At 43.1% G+C, this 14,990-nt stretch overlaps 1 long non-coding RNA gene across 4 annotated transcripts in view; it reads right to left on the bottom strand.

Moving 5' to 3' along the window:
• LOC133223842 (uncharacterized) overlaps positions 1 to 14,990 on the bottom strand; it is a 487,088-nt gene that overhangs the window by 220,292 nt on the left and 251,806 nt on the right. Inside the window, exon 4 of one of the 4 annotated variants that reach the window (XR_009728701.1) lies at positions 4,733 to 4,876. The exons of the other annotated variants lie outside the window; for them this stretch is intronic. This is a non-coding gene — a long non-coding RNA (uncharacterized LOC133223842). Of the gene's footprint in view, positions 1 to 4,732; positions 4,877 to 14,990 lie in introns of those variants that run through there. 4 annotated transcript variants of the gene reach the window in all.

The following is a 14,990-nucleotide window of genomic DNA, read 5'->3' as shown; positions in this document are numbered from 1 at the left end:
TGTACCGTCAGAGCAAGACCTAATGCCCTTAGAGGCACACGGTGCAGACAACTGAGGGGGCACCTCTGCTCAGCATGGATCAGTATGGTAAGACTAGTGTGACTCTTGAAAGAAAAGCCAGATTACTAGTACTGTACCCAATACAAGAAGTCCTGGTCCCCAGTGGCTCTGAGTTACTCCAGGCTTTGGAGCTGGTGGTTGAGTCAGTAACTCAGGCATCCATTGCGTGATGATCTGCTCTCAAATGCATGTTTTACTTAGTGGCGTTTACCAATAGGCATTTGCAGGTATAACTTCAGTTTGGCCTGCAGCTTTATGATTTCCATAGGCAAAACCCTGTTTGCTTTTATTTCAGATTTTTAACTGCATATGGTTAGGTGCAATTACTTTCCACTGAGGTGACAGAAGCAGGGCTAGGAGCCTCATAAAAAGTACAATGCTATAAGGAAAACCTGGGCCTTCTTTGCCAAAGTTAGTGTAATAAGTGTTAGGAGAAGATGAGCAATGTCAGTATTACTGCATTTGGGAAAATGCAAATATGAAATTCTTTCCCAGTGAATAGTGACAGTACCGTGCTATGTAGAAATGTGGGGAATTAGGCAGTGTCATCCCATGTGATTTGTACATACTTTAGAGGGAATTAAATCCTTGTGAACCTATCCAGCTTTACAGATGTTGAGGCCTGATTTGGCTTGCTGATGTGCCAGTTTTACATGGAGGCAACTCCACTGAGACCTGTGGAGTCATTAAACACTGACAGAAGAAAGCGGAGACTCAGATGCTGCCACCCTACTTACCATGCCAAGAAACAGCATGCATTTCCCAAACATTTCATCCATTGAGCAATAGCAGCAACACTGGCAAGGTCTTCTGTGATCTGCTTTGCCCATCGCCTTACCCGTGAGTCCAGGGTGGGACCACCGCCAGGAGTAAGAGGTCAGCAGTTTATCTGGACCTATTCTGGTTTGGGCCTCCTTGCAGCATTACAAGGATGTCGGCATCTGTGTTCTGCCATTTGCACATCATCACAGCTCACAGGCTTTAAAGGGTCCTTTGCCATACCATTTGGTGCCCAGATTTCCCTTCCCTCTTAAATTACTGTCATATACTGCAACCACTTTAATGCTGAAGCTCATGCAATACCCTCTCTGCTGAAAGGCTCCGTTTCCGGCATCCTAATTACGATACACCCCATCATAATCATTATCACCCCTGTTGAGGGATTGCCTTCCCACTGCATACTGGGCCGTATGTTTTGGTCTACAGTGGTGGTACACCCCCAACCTTCCTCCACATTTATGCCGGCAAGGAAAAAGTCAAGGCCAAAGCAATATTCTTTTAAGTAGGCCTTTTGGAATATGCAGCAAGCAGTGACATTAGGGTTGTGAGCTTTCCCATCTGTGTGCCGAAAGGATTGCTGCATCATGCAAAAGAAGCAAGGCACGTAAGTTATGCTGGGCGCAAACCATTTTGAATGCCTTTGAGCAAGTGTCAGTTGGATGGATCATTGACTTTCCACCCCCATCCATGGAGGGAGGGTGGAGAAGGCCAGACTGGGATAGGAATGTGATCTGTATTGTGCTGTTGCTGGGTTTACATGCCTACTGATTTTATTTATGGAACTACATTGGGTATCCGCACCTCCTCGCCCTTCTAATGAGCGGAAGAGTAGGCGTAGGGACACCAATGACACTGTCCAAGTGCATAAAGCTGTGTGTGTGCATGATGTGTGGAGGATCCAGGCTCCACTCATGATTGATGCTCTTCCCTGGGAGCAATCTGGCAGCCCTGCAGCCCTGCAGCCAGGTGTTCATGCTAGTCCTTGCGAATGCAATCTTGCAATCTTCTCTCAGCCCTGGAATCAAGCCATGGGTGCTGGGAGAAAGGATTGAGTTTCCTTTTGGGGGTTTATTTTTTTTGATGTTTTCCTATGAACCCACCCAATTTTGCAACACTGCAAAATGAAGGCTTTGCCTGTTGTTTTTTTTTCTGTGTGTCCTGCTGAGGGAAGGGACAGAAAGAGCTGGGTGAGATAAAACAATGGAAATTAGAGTGGAATGGAGGAGTGTGAAAAACAAGAAGGTTGAGGTTATGAAAAGCCGGACCAGGCTTGGGATAGAAAAACCCTTTTATGTATTTTGATATTGTCTTATATTTGTGCTACGTTTACATCAAATACCAACCCAGTAGGTACAGAAAGCACAGGCAGGTAGAGTTGCTAGCAACTACTCAGCCTAAGGCACAACCCAGTGACCTCGCCTTTAGCTGAAAGCTATTAAATAAATTTAAGCATATGTGTAAATTGAATTACCTTAGGGGAAAAAAAAAAAAAAGATGGGAAAACCCCAACCCTTGGATTAAAAATGACAAGAAAATCACATCAGGTAACCCTACAGAGCCTGGCAAACTCTATAACTGCTTTGAGTTACTCCTGACCCTGACACTTCCCCGTTCAGTGTGTGGTCCTTGGCTGGGGTGGCTGCGCCACTGATCTCAGCGCTGCCAGGCCTCCGGCTCACTTGCCTGTTCTCCCCTGTTGCGCTCTCTTTCATTATAATGGAGTAACACGGAGTAGTGGTTGGGAATTCAGCAAAAAACAAACTCAGAGGCTTTAATGTCTGACAGCCCTGCCTGGAATGGAGCAGCGGTGCCTGGTTCTTGTGGGGTGATGAGTACCTTCTCTTTATGGATTTTGTGCATGAGGGGATCCTGAGAATCCCATGAGATGCCTATCTCCTTCTTCACCACCGAAACCCGTTTTAAAACACAGCGTTCGTTTTCATGTTTTCATAACACCTCATTTGCAGGCATGTGATTAAACCTAATTAATGCTTGTAATCAATGAATGCCTAATTGCTGCTCATAAAAAAAAATGCTGGATAAATGCAGAGCACTGCTTGATTGAATGTTCTTTGATTGGCTAATGGATCACTCTATTACTCTTTTAGATTCTGCTTAAGCAAGCAAAATATCTGGGCTGGTGTAAAACAATCCTGCATTGATCTCTCCAGCCAAGTGGGGTCTTTCCAGTAATTAGAAGGGTGGTGACAGGAACAGACTTGGCTGTCTCTTCCTGGGGGACTGGAAAGAGTGGGTTTTTTTGTTGGTTTTGGGTATTATTTTTTATTTTTAATTTGAAAGTTATGCAGCAAATAGCAAGGAGAAGACTGGTCAGATCTTCTGACTTTCAGCTGTAAAAAAATCATTTAGCATTCCCTGATAAGCCTCTTGATTTAAACAGAGAAGCAATTTCTGCTCCCTGGGAGTTCCATTTGAGTAAGTCTGGCCCCAAAACTTCACAGGCTCCAATCTCTGGAACCAAATTCCAGGAAACGTTCATATGTGGATGATGCATCTGTAACAGATACAAAGGGGAGAGGGGAAGCATTTGGCAATTAGGAGCTGGAATCATTTATAACTCCAGCTGGTACTTCTCTTTTTTCAGGTGAAACATCTTGAGGGGAGGAGGAGAACCTGTCAATGGCATGTTTTGCACTATGTCTTGCCTCTTCTCCATATTAAGGCTTTCCCCCATGAACTCTTCCAAATGGGGCCGGCTTCATGAGCATGGAGAACCGGCACTGGATTGTGCTCTGCCCTCCATCACCCTGCACAAAGGCTGCTGAGGAGCAGTCTCGCTGCTTTTCTATGGATTCCCACTAGTTAGTGTGCATGAGAGCAAACTAAGCCATTCACTTAGCGGGTGTTCAGAAAAAGAGGGGCCACGTACTAGGAGTAGGTCCTGCTCCCTTGTCTGACTGTGCCTTTCCGGATCCAGTGCTAAGCACCCACAGGACACAGATCCCAGCAGGTCTGGGGATAGCACAAGACCACAGGGATCACCCAGCATCCTGCAGGCTCAGTTCCACTGTGGAGATGTTAGATGCTCCGTGCAGATCAGCAGATGCAGATCCACATAGAAAGAAAAGGGAATAAAGAAAAGCAACAGAAATGTCAGCTGTAAGAAACTGATTTTCTGTTTCCTTATGAATCCAGATGAGCTCTGTGGCACCCAGATCACAGATCACCCAGCACTTATTTGCAAGGCTGAGTACCTACAGAAGGAAGAGCATCAGCACACGTGCGTCTAAGTGCAAGTGAGGTTTCCACAATATAGCCCTTTGTCTTTTTAACTTTATGCTCTGTTCAAATGCTCAGGCCTCTGCTCCAACATAAATACAGTGCCTGAATTTCTCTCCTCCTACATTATTCCTCTTGAGCTGTGGAAGATTATACTCAATAGATAAAAAAGTGCTTGTTTCTTTGACAAATGCAAGGCTTAAAGACCACCCTCTGTTCTTGAGCAAAATTAGCTTATCTTTGCCCCCAAAAATGTTGTTGCTAAATATGAGCCATCATTTGTGTGTGGCCTGAATGAGACGCTCAATTCATCTTATTAAAGGTTATCCTTTGAGGAGCTTTAAAAGGAAATGCATTGTTCCTAATTATTCTTATCTCAACAGCTGTATAATTCCTGGTTTTCATTTAGAAAAAAAGAGTATCCAAAGAATGATTATACTGAAAGCTGGAGATGGGTCTGAACCCAGACTGCAGAGTTGAACTGCAGCTCTTAGCCTTTGCTAAACTCTCTTCCTCTCTCCTTTGAGAAGGTGCATGTCTACTGTTTTATCCCAAAGTTAATGAATCTGTGTAGAAAACAACAGAAAATCTCAGAAAAATAGGATATGTCTCTCTTTCTGGTTTTAAACTTGTCCTAATAATGTTCTTTTTGTTTTATCGAAAAACAGTAAACAGGACTTGGTGAGGAAACACTTTCCTCTGCCATTCCCGCACCCCAAGCTACCCTGTCAAAGTTTGTAAATATTTTCATCAGAAAGGCCCAAACTCAGTATGTCTTTTCCATTCAGTGAAAATCCTAACAAAAATTTGAAAAAAAAATCAAAGCTGAAATTTGGGTGAAATTTACTATCACACTAAAAAGCTGCTTTCTGTTGGTTAAATGTTTGCACAAAAAGTGACATTTGCTGTGATGCTGTACGGTTGTCACAAGCTGCTACCCACTTTGAAGTGGAGCAGCACATAATGGATCAAATTCTCCACAGAGCTCAATGCCAGAGTTTCAAGTGCTTGGCATCTTGCGTTTGGTCCAGCCTCTCTGAAGTGGTCAGCATCCAGCAGCTTCTATTGTGACAATAAGTGGCAAGATGTTTTGCAAAAGGGCTTAGCTACCAAGCTGCTGAATTCTTCTGAAAAATCTGGTCCAGGATGGTATTGAAGGCAGTTTCAGCTGGTTTCATTGAACCAGCTGTTAAATCACAGTGGATTCCTTGAACTTCTCATTATAACATGCCTTTGCCGTGAATGCTGCCCCCTCTCCCAATAACCAGGTAGAATCATAGAATCGACTGGGTTAGAAAAGACATTTCAGATCATCAAGTCCATGCATTCACTTTGTACTGAAAAACATGTGGAATATGTGTGTGGGAATAAAGGCTATGAGAAGGACTAGAGTTACAAACATAAGGAACCTTACATGTACCAAGGAAGCTTTCTGTTGATATTTTACATAAACAGCCTGAAGGAGAGGTCTCAGTTTCACCTGGGCTATTTAGTGCTCATCACATTTGAAAACTAGATGGCTTTGGTGCCACAGTGTGGAAGTAGACTCTGTTTTTCACAAGCATTTGAAATCAAAGAATTAGACACCCCTAACAGCATAGCTGTAGACGCTTTAATTTATCCAGTTTAACAAACCTTGGCCGCACCAAATGCCAATTTAAAGGTTTAAATATGCAAGCAGCTGCCACGACTGCTAACCATGCTGCTTTCCTCTTGGCCATAATGGAGGAAGTTGGAAGATAAACTAGCATGTTTGGGTCACCAAGCAGCTGCACATAGAGTCATAGAATAATAGAAAACTTGGGGTTGGAAGGGACCTCAAGGATCCAAACTGCCTGTTGTCTTTCTTACATGGCGCTTCCCAAAGAGCTAATATCTTGAACTGAACATGCTACCAAGGCCTTCTTTAGGTGTTCATGTAGTTGTCTTGCCAGCTTAATCTCTGGCAGATATGAGCAAGTGACTGTTATCTGAACATTGGTAGTACAGAGCACATTGTTCATGTGTCTCTTGTCATTTGGGCTTGAAGGTATGTTTTTCTTTCCAGTAGATCTTAAACTTTCAAGCAAGTATAAAACATCGTGTTTGAAAATATCTAAATAATAATATTTTTTTCCATTGCAGTCATTCCTTGGTGTACGACCTGCACTGTGATAATGGACAGGGTAATAAACCAGCTTGTGATGGGAGCTCTCTACTGGCATTCATGCAGTTGAGATCAGGTTCTGACTGCTGGTAGATTCAGCAAGGGATGGTTATTTTGTACAGTACACTCTCCCCTGTCCCCCAGGTTAATATGAACATGCATGTGAAGGTCACCTCCTGTCCAAAACACACCAACTACTGAAACACCTAGACACTGTTTCTCTGCAAGAGATACTACTAGTTAAGCAGCATTAGCTCACAAGACCAAGCTCAGCTACTATCAGTAGTGGATCTGGATCTTCCCTCCTGAATGGCACAGTCTCCATTTCTAATCCCTGACCAGTGATGTTCTTGCTTTTATTTCTCATTAGTGAAAGGTTACAGGAGTACAAGATTAATGACTGCAGCACAGCCTCACTCAGTACCTACAGCAACGGCAGCTGTTACCTCATACAAAACAGTATTTTTCTCCAGGGTACCCATTCTACCTACACCAGCAACAGAGATAAGGGTATTTACAGTTTCCCCAATTCCTTATCTTTATTTCTAGACATTCTTAGTGAATGTATAAAGCACCACTGGTAGGCATGAAACAAGAGAGAGAAAAAAAACCCTCCACAAAGCTGAAAGATTCACTACAGCCAGCTTTAAAAGAAACAGCAAGGGGGTATGGCAATAGGCCATCTCTTCCAAAACAAGCTCTGACTCCCATCCAGACATATGCTCCACAAAGAGTGAAACTGCCAAACAGGTACTGATAACAGAGGAATTAGCTTAAAAATACTTATTTTCATTCTAACAGACGATTATCTGCAGCTGAGGAGAACCTCACTGCTAACGGGAACTTTAATGTACCGTCCACCCAGAAACAACCATTCGCCAGCACCGCAGAGATCAGACATGACGAAAAATAGCTTGACTCATCCAGACAGTAATTCAAAGCAGCAAAATATATCCAATTCTACCCAAAACCCCATCATGCATTTTCCACGTGGAAAGTAGACGGCCCCCACAGAGAATATCTTGTTGTCCTAAGCACTTCTGAAGTTGTACTAGAAAAACCTCTCTTCCACCAAGTCACGCAATATTAATGGGCACATTGCTAGTTATCACACTTGCATGTCATTTTGTACAGCCTTGTACATTTAATTTGTTGCTACGGATACAATTTAGCAAGGACTTGACTTAAAGAACGATTGAGCAATGTCTATACATGCAATGATCCCAGCAAAGAGCTGGGGGTGCCTGGTACCTCTTAGGAGCAAGCCTGTGCTGTACACCATTGTCTTACATCCTGCAAAACATGAAGCTCAGTTATAGCAACACAAACTTGAACACAAACTGATTTGGGTAAGGCTTGTTCCCACTGGTGTACTCCCAGCAGTGCCTGGTTCAGACTTCACTGAAGATACAATCCTGTTCTAGTGTCACTGGTCTCATTTTATGATCTTGGGTGAAGCACCAGAATGACTCTAAATGCGTGTATGTAACTCTAACTATTATCCATCACTCAGCATCCAGAAGAGACAAGAACAATTCACCCACACTTCATTGGCATATTGTTTCTAGCAGCTAGCAGACTCTATGCTAACTGGAGAGGAAGGACTGTACATATCTGAAGCAAGAGGATCTCTCACATCATAAACACGAAGTTGTGAATGCCATTTTACCAGAGGATACAGCTCCCTTTTAAATTAGAGATGAATGAAATAGGTTGGACAAAACAAAACCTGATCCATATTTCCTCTGAAGCCTTGAGATGGCCTTAACAGAGAATTAGATATAATGGACATGTTAAAATAACTAGATCTCATTTGAAAACATCAAAGAAACAGAAACACCACAGGCCACATTTTAAAAACTGTCTGCCTGAACAGGGAAAGGAAAACTGTAAGCACCACCTCATATACCAAATATGCACTGATGTGTGCGAAAAAGGATACTCACATACTCCACCACCATTTCTCCTCAGGCAGCTGTCCATTCCCTTACAGGAACCTGGTCTTCTACAGACAGACAGTAATCAAATCCATTTGTACGAATATTTGTGTTATCTAATTTTAAAACATATCCCCAAACGATGCACTGCCCAAAGAAGGCTGGTTTGCTCTACTAACATGCAGAGCTGTTGCCAATATTAGCATTCAGGCTGGTTCAGATTTCCATGCAAAGCTCAATTTTAAGCACATTCATTTCTGAGTGCCCAAATGGAAACACTGACTTCTGTAGGGCAGGTTTTCAGTGCTCTCTTGTTCAAAAGAGCCCTTCAGGTTGTCTCCTGCGAGCAGACTCACTGTCGGTGATTTTGGAAAGGTAAAGCATCTTCCTCAGTCATTTCCTCTCTACCTTTTGTGAAGGAATCCATGGTCCCTCTTGCAATGCTTCCCGGCAGATGGATTGTCCCAGTGAAGTTTTCAGGTATTGCTCAGAGGGACTAAATAAAATCTCCTGGGAAACTTTCAGTCTGACAGCATCAGGCTCTACGCTACTACTGCAAGAACAGAGGAGAGATGCAAAAATGATTTTACTGCATCTTTCTACCGTCCTCAGCTGCCCCAGTGTGAGGATGAACGGGCAGCCTGAGGTGGGCTGGCTGATACCCACCATTCCAGCCACCCGAAACAACAGCCCTCGTAGGGCCCCTGGGGATCTGCTGCCTGCCCTGGGCATGCATCAAGGGAAAATGGGTCAGGAGGATGGGTGTGAAGCTGGCTGAGCAGCCCAGAGGCTCCAGCCCAAGATTTTGCCAGTCAGCTTTATTACAAACATTTGTGGTGCTCCCAATGAGAACACTTCAAAACGCTTGAGCTCACACCGCAGGCAACAACTGCAGAGCACAGTGCTCATTTATTTATTTATTGTTATTTATTAACTGAAAATGAATCTGTTTATACACTTTTAAAATGCGTGTGTGCCTTATAAAAAAGTTCTCCTTGCCCTGTGCATTGGAAGGAGCTATTTTTCCATCCGGAGAAGAAAGGAGCACGCTGAACAGGGGCACTGCGCAGCACCAGCTCCTGCTGCTGTGTCCAACACAAGCTGACCTTTTTTTAAAACTCAGGAGTCAGTTTTAGTGCCCAAGAAAGTGAGGAGCAAGTAGCACAGACGTGTTGTCCAAGCTTCCCTGCACAGCTCTGCCAGCACAGTGCATCTCAGCCATGCCCTGCAATAACCTCGCTATCCCGGTCCCTGGGAAGAGACTTTTATAATTTTCCCATGATTTGATTTCTTATATAGACTTTTCTATAATCAGGGTCTCTAGCCATAAGGCCTTTACTTGTCTCCATCGTCTCAGTCAGAATGAGCAATGGCATTAATTCCATTTTTCAGATGTGGAGAAAAACTCCAGCATGAACTCCAGGGTCACTGCAGGAACATGGACAAAACTGGGAAGAAGTGGGCGCAGGCCACTTGCCTGCATGCAGGCAAGAGGATGCGAGGACACATGAATGTTGACTTGGAGTCGCCAGTGAAATGGCTTCACAAAAGCCATGGGCTAGTACATCCCAAACCCTGACAAGTAGAAGGAGAGGCAGCTCTCCTGCTTGGTCCATGGACTTGCAACATCTACAAGGTCAGTGCTCTGCAGAGGGAATATCTGGCAAAATCATTTTTCATCAGCAGTGACACCTGACTGAACAATGATGTCTCAAAAGTACTAAATATCTGCAGAATTCTGAGGTTCTTGTGTTTGCTATGCACAGGCAAAGTATTCTACATTTGTCAAACTTCTGTTCTCTTTGAACTATTATAAGTTTTAAATGCAGCAGTATCAGACATGAACATCCACAAGAAAAGCTAAAATAATTTCAAGAAAATAACCCAAGTATTGGGGTGTCTGTGTGTCTCTAAAAACCAAGACTCCATCCCTGATCTAAACCAGACTGTTCCTCTCCCTCACCCCCCTCTTATTTAAAGAGAGCTGGAAGGGAAAAGACTTCATCAGTCTCTGAGTCTGTAAACCTTTCCCCTCCCTAATATCCGAGACAAGCCTTAAAGAAGAACCAGTCTGGAACAGAACATGAAAAACCTTCTGAAAAATGACTAGAGGCCTAATGCTGTAACTGTCCCATGTTTATTTTTCTTTCTTTGATGTCTGATGTCAAAGAGAAAATAATGTCATCTGCTGGAAACTCAAACATGTTTGCATTTTGAGGTAATTAGAATTAATGTTGGAGGGCAAAACTAACACCGAGCCACTCCAGTCTTTCCCATGTGAGGAAAACATTCCGTAATGACTTACATTTAATCTGGGAGCTGGCAGGCGGTCAGGAGCAGCCTGGACTCAGGAAACAGGGTAATATTTCAAAAACATTTTCTTAAAAAGAAAATTAAAATAAAATAAAATAAAGTTATCTATATGTGACCCAATTTATCAATGATGGCAGCCTGACTGTGCTGCTCCAATTCCAGAAGGGTGCAACTGCTGAAAATCAATAGCTGACAAGGGTGTAAATCAGAGAGTAATGGCAGCCATGGTTCAGGACCACCACTGCTTCCTAAGTACTCAGCACCCGCAATTGCAGCCACATTTTCTAAAGAGCTCAAGCCCCCATTCACATCCAAACAAGGGCCAGATTTTTGTAAGTGCTTAGCACGCAGTCTCTCCCCATTGTGACATTAATAGCAACATGCTGAGCTCTTTCGGAAAATTGGTCATACATGTTTGTTTTGGACCAGATCTTGTCACCCTTATACATGTCGAGTAGCATCTTACTCAGTGAGGAATTCTGCTAACTAGTGTCTCTCTGTGCGAGCATTGCTGTGATCTTAAAAGACAAACGCATGCCATGTTGCTCAATGCCCTGCTGGATGAGTCTCATATTATGGCTATTACTGAGGTATGAAAACCTGACCTTAATATAATCAAACTGAACTAAGTAGGTGTATATGAGTTAAAGCCTGTCTCATGAGAAACTGGGTTATTTCCTCACAGGTTATTTCTGGAGTGAGGAATTTTGTTTGAATTACTCGGCCATCTTTAAGGGTTAAAAATAGAAAAGCAACCTTTTCCAGTTCAAAGAAAATAAATGGCTACACTTATCTGTGTGGGTAATTAAAACCAGCTGAACTCCACGAGCTGAAACCTTCCACACAGCTTGTCCTTACTGGGGAGCAGATTTCTAGCAACATTTGACATATTAGAAAAAATTACATTATTAAGGATTGCTCTGGGGTAAGCATAATGCTACATTCAAAGGCAGGTTATTGGTGAAAGAGCTACGGAAGAGATTAGAACATTCAAAAACCAAACCGAAAAAGCTTTTCCTTTCACATGTGTTGATTGTGACTCTATTGACATCAGCTGTAGCTAAAAGCAGAACAAATGTTGTATTTCCCCTTCTGCAGCTCCACAGAGGTGTGTGCCCTGGCCCCTGGCATTGCACAGCTGCTTTGGGAACCAAAATGACTGCAAGTATGGCTAATGCACTCACATGATGTGCCTTGTGCTACAGTTCCACTTCACTGGTTCAACAACCATTTTCCCCTTTTGATGCACTGTCAACGAGTTTCTCTTTTTCTGCCTTTTCTGACACATCATGTGGTCCAGCAGATACTCATGAAAGAGAAATGACGCAGGGCCATTTCCTCTGGCTGGCCAGAGTCTGGCAGAGTGACTGTGCATGGAGGGAAGAGCCAGAGTGGTGGAGCAGTTGCTCTCATAGTGCATCTTGCTCCACTGCCTGCGGTCACATCACGTCTCTCCTCAAACTTCTCATTTGTGCAGCTGAAGCCTTGGTCTTAACACTAGTGTAGTTCAGTGGAGCTACTCTTGCTCTGTACCACTATCATGGAACGGAGAGCTGTTGTGGAGGTAGGTGGGTATCATGTGCTATCATCCTCAGGCATCCCCTGCGCCACGCTGTTGCAGAGCATCATCCTACTGACTTCTATTTGACAGCCAGCTAGCAAATGCAAAGGCTGCAGATGAGCTGAAAGAATCAGGAATGTCTTTCTGCACAAAGGACAACATTTAAAAGGCAGTTTTTATTCATGTTTCATCAAAGTAGCCAACAGGAAAATGAAATACCGATTATTTTTTTTTTATCCAGATCATCAATCTTTTTAATCCTTCAAAGCTGAAAGTGGATACCTCTAATATTTACAACATATTTCTTTATTTAGCTGGGGCCAAAAATAAGCAAAATGAGAGCAAACTGTCCTTTTCAAATTCACATTGGCCAATACAGACAACTCCAAAGATAATTTCCCTCTTCTGCAACTGCCTCCCAGGCCTGGGCTTAACCAGGCTGTTTCCCATGTTGACAAGTCAAAAGCATCTCTAATAGCTGTAGAAGGCATATTCCTGTGAATGTCAGGGCCATACAAATTCCCGGGCTCTGAGTACTGCCTACACATCAGATGTGCTCCAGCCACAGCCAAGCAGGAGGCTAGAAGAGGAGGAGGGCCATGGAATGAGTTTCTTGCTGTTTTCTTCAGCCCTGGATTTCTATGCTGCTTCCCATTTTCTCTACCCTGTTCACCTTCCCTCATTGTCCTTCACGTCCTTCCAAATGCAGGGTTGATCTCTGGGGGGAAGGGACCTGCTGCTCAGAATCAATTTACGCAGCTACAGGAAGAGCTGAGTGCTGATCAGGAGGTGAAGGGTAATTGCATATATGTATTAAACCAAGCTGGGAGCTCTTCTAAGGATTCTCCCACTGACTGCAGACACCCATTCTCAGCAGAAGCTGATGACTAGCGGTGGGAAATGGATTGTCAGGAAGCAATTTCTGACACAAAGGAAAGGCAGCACAGTTCCAAAACTCTAAGTCTTTTTTTTATCTGCAAAGAAGTATTTCCCTCTGCTTTATTCTTTTCCAAGAACAGTGCTGCCATTACAACCTGTCTGCTGCTTGGTGCTTCTCTCTCCCTGGCTTGTTACCTCCCCAATCTTCTCCACTGCTTCTCTCCTTTGTCTCCTTTCTTCTATTCTTTGTGCTTTTACTTCCCATGGCTCCATTTCATTTACAGCAGCCGGAGTTTGCACAGCAAGGGTATGGTGAGATTAACCAGGTTTGGAAAGTCTGCCTTTGCTGTGCACACATGCTCTGTTTTCTTCCCTCCACTCCCAATGAAGAAAAATGTGTCCAAAACTGCTGTGAAGTTCCTCAGTGAAGAGCTGGCACAAAGCTCCCCAGCCAGAGCAGTGCCATGCCTTTGTCTTGCACAGGAACCCACACACAGCTTATAACAAACAGGATGCCTACTGCTAATGAGAATAAAAAATGTCTCCCTACGCAACATGCTAGCACTTTAGTTAAGGAATAAAAAGAAAAAAGAGAGAAAAGTGAAATTAAATAAAAAATATATCACACAAATTACAAGTCTTTCATTGCTTAATGTAGATGTATTATACCCAAAACTCATTTCACTTCATTTGGTGTGAAGCTGTGGTAAGTCCATTAAAGCTGAAGGAGTTGCATCTGCCTAGAACTGGTGCAAGCCAGATCACAATCAGATCCATTACATTTATTGCTATAATATCATCACCTTCCATATGGTGCTGCAACTAGTCCGTATGCTGAAGGGAATGCTGCCTAAAATCTATTCATCCCCAAAACTGCATTGACCTTAAGTCTTTTATACCAAGAGAAGAAACTCCCCCCTGACCTGCAGGCACAGATTTTGCCCAGGGCCGTTTAAAGGTTCCAGTGCATTATGGAGGATTCGCACCCACCCTCACCTAGTTCTGAACACAAGATACATCTCTGGCAAAGAGCAGAGCTGAATTTCCGTAGTGGAGTCTGTGTGGCCTTGGCCCTTTTTAAACTGCACACTGCAAACATGGTCCTTCACTCCATTGCTAACTCCTGAGGATTCATGTGAGGCTTACTCCTTTGAAGTAAAAGCTTTCAAGCTTCTTCCTCTGATCTATTACAGATAGTCACCGTGTGGACCTTCTAGTGCTGGTTAATAACAACTATATCTAATTACTTAGAAAGTATATCTTTGTCAGTGTCCCATCTATTATTTCACACTTCACTTCCCTTGGATGAGCACTCTGGTATGCCATTACTTTACTGAATATGAGTTTCTTCCAAGTTTCTCCAACCTGAGAGGCTTCAACCCTGATCATACCGTACATCACTGCAACTAATATTGGAAACAGGAATCTTCGAACAAGAAAGGACCAACACACCAATGTATTTATCTGCTCCAATATCATCTTTCACTAGCACTCAACTGTCATACGTGGTACCCAACAAGCACCATTTATCATTGTGGACTTATCCTCATATCCTCTCCTACCTTTATCTACTGTCATGGGTCAGTTCGTTTCTCATTTAAACCTCACCTTCTTTAAGTGGTTTGCTTGTTTGTCTTGCAGAGTGAGCTGCCAGCAGACTCTTCTTTAACCACACATAGAATCATAAAACAGTTTGGGCTGGAAGGGAACTTAAACATCATAAATGACCTTTTATTTCTCATTCACTTTACTTTTCAAATCACCTAACCATCAGGTTAAATTTCTGATCTACAGAGGAGAGAGGTTTGCTACTGTTTTCCTTGCACTTTTTGCGTAATTGGAATTTTCTCATATTTATTCTCATCAAGTTCCCCATTTTTAAAATATCAAATAAAATTGTCAGTGATCAATACCATCCAGCGGAGCATGGACACTTACTGTCTGTATTAACTCCTGCTTTTTCCTTAGGGGTAAGCTGAACCTCCCCCAAACTACGCATCAAAACGGATGGCTTTAAATAGCAGTCATCTGTGGTATTAATCAAGTTTCTTCTTAAAACCATCCCAGATGTGCC

The sequence above is a fragment of the Neopsephotus bourkii genome, unplaced genomic scaffold (assembly GCF_033783945.1).
Source record: "Neopsephotus bourkii isolate Nb327-2 ecotype Australia unplaced genomic scaffold, CSIRO-AGI_Nbou_v1 NB_1655, whole genome shotgun sequence".
In the NCBI taxonomy this organism is placed as follows: Eukaryota; Metazoa; Chordata; class Aves; order Psittaciformes; family Psittacidae; genus Neopsephotus; species Neopsephotus bourkii.
Note: the sequence above shows the minus strand (reverse complement) of the source record. Positions and strands in the feature narration are given on the sequence as shown.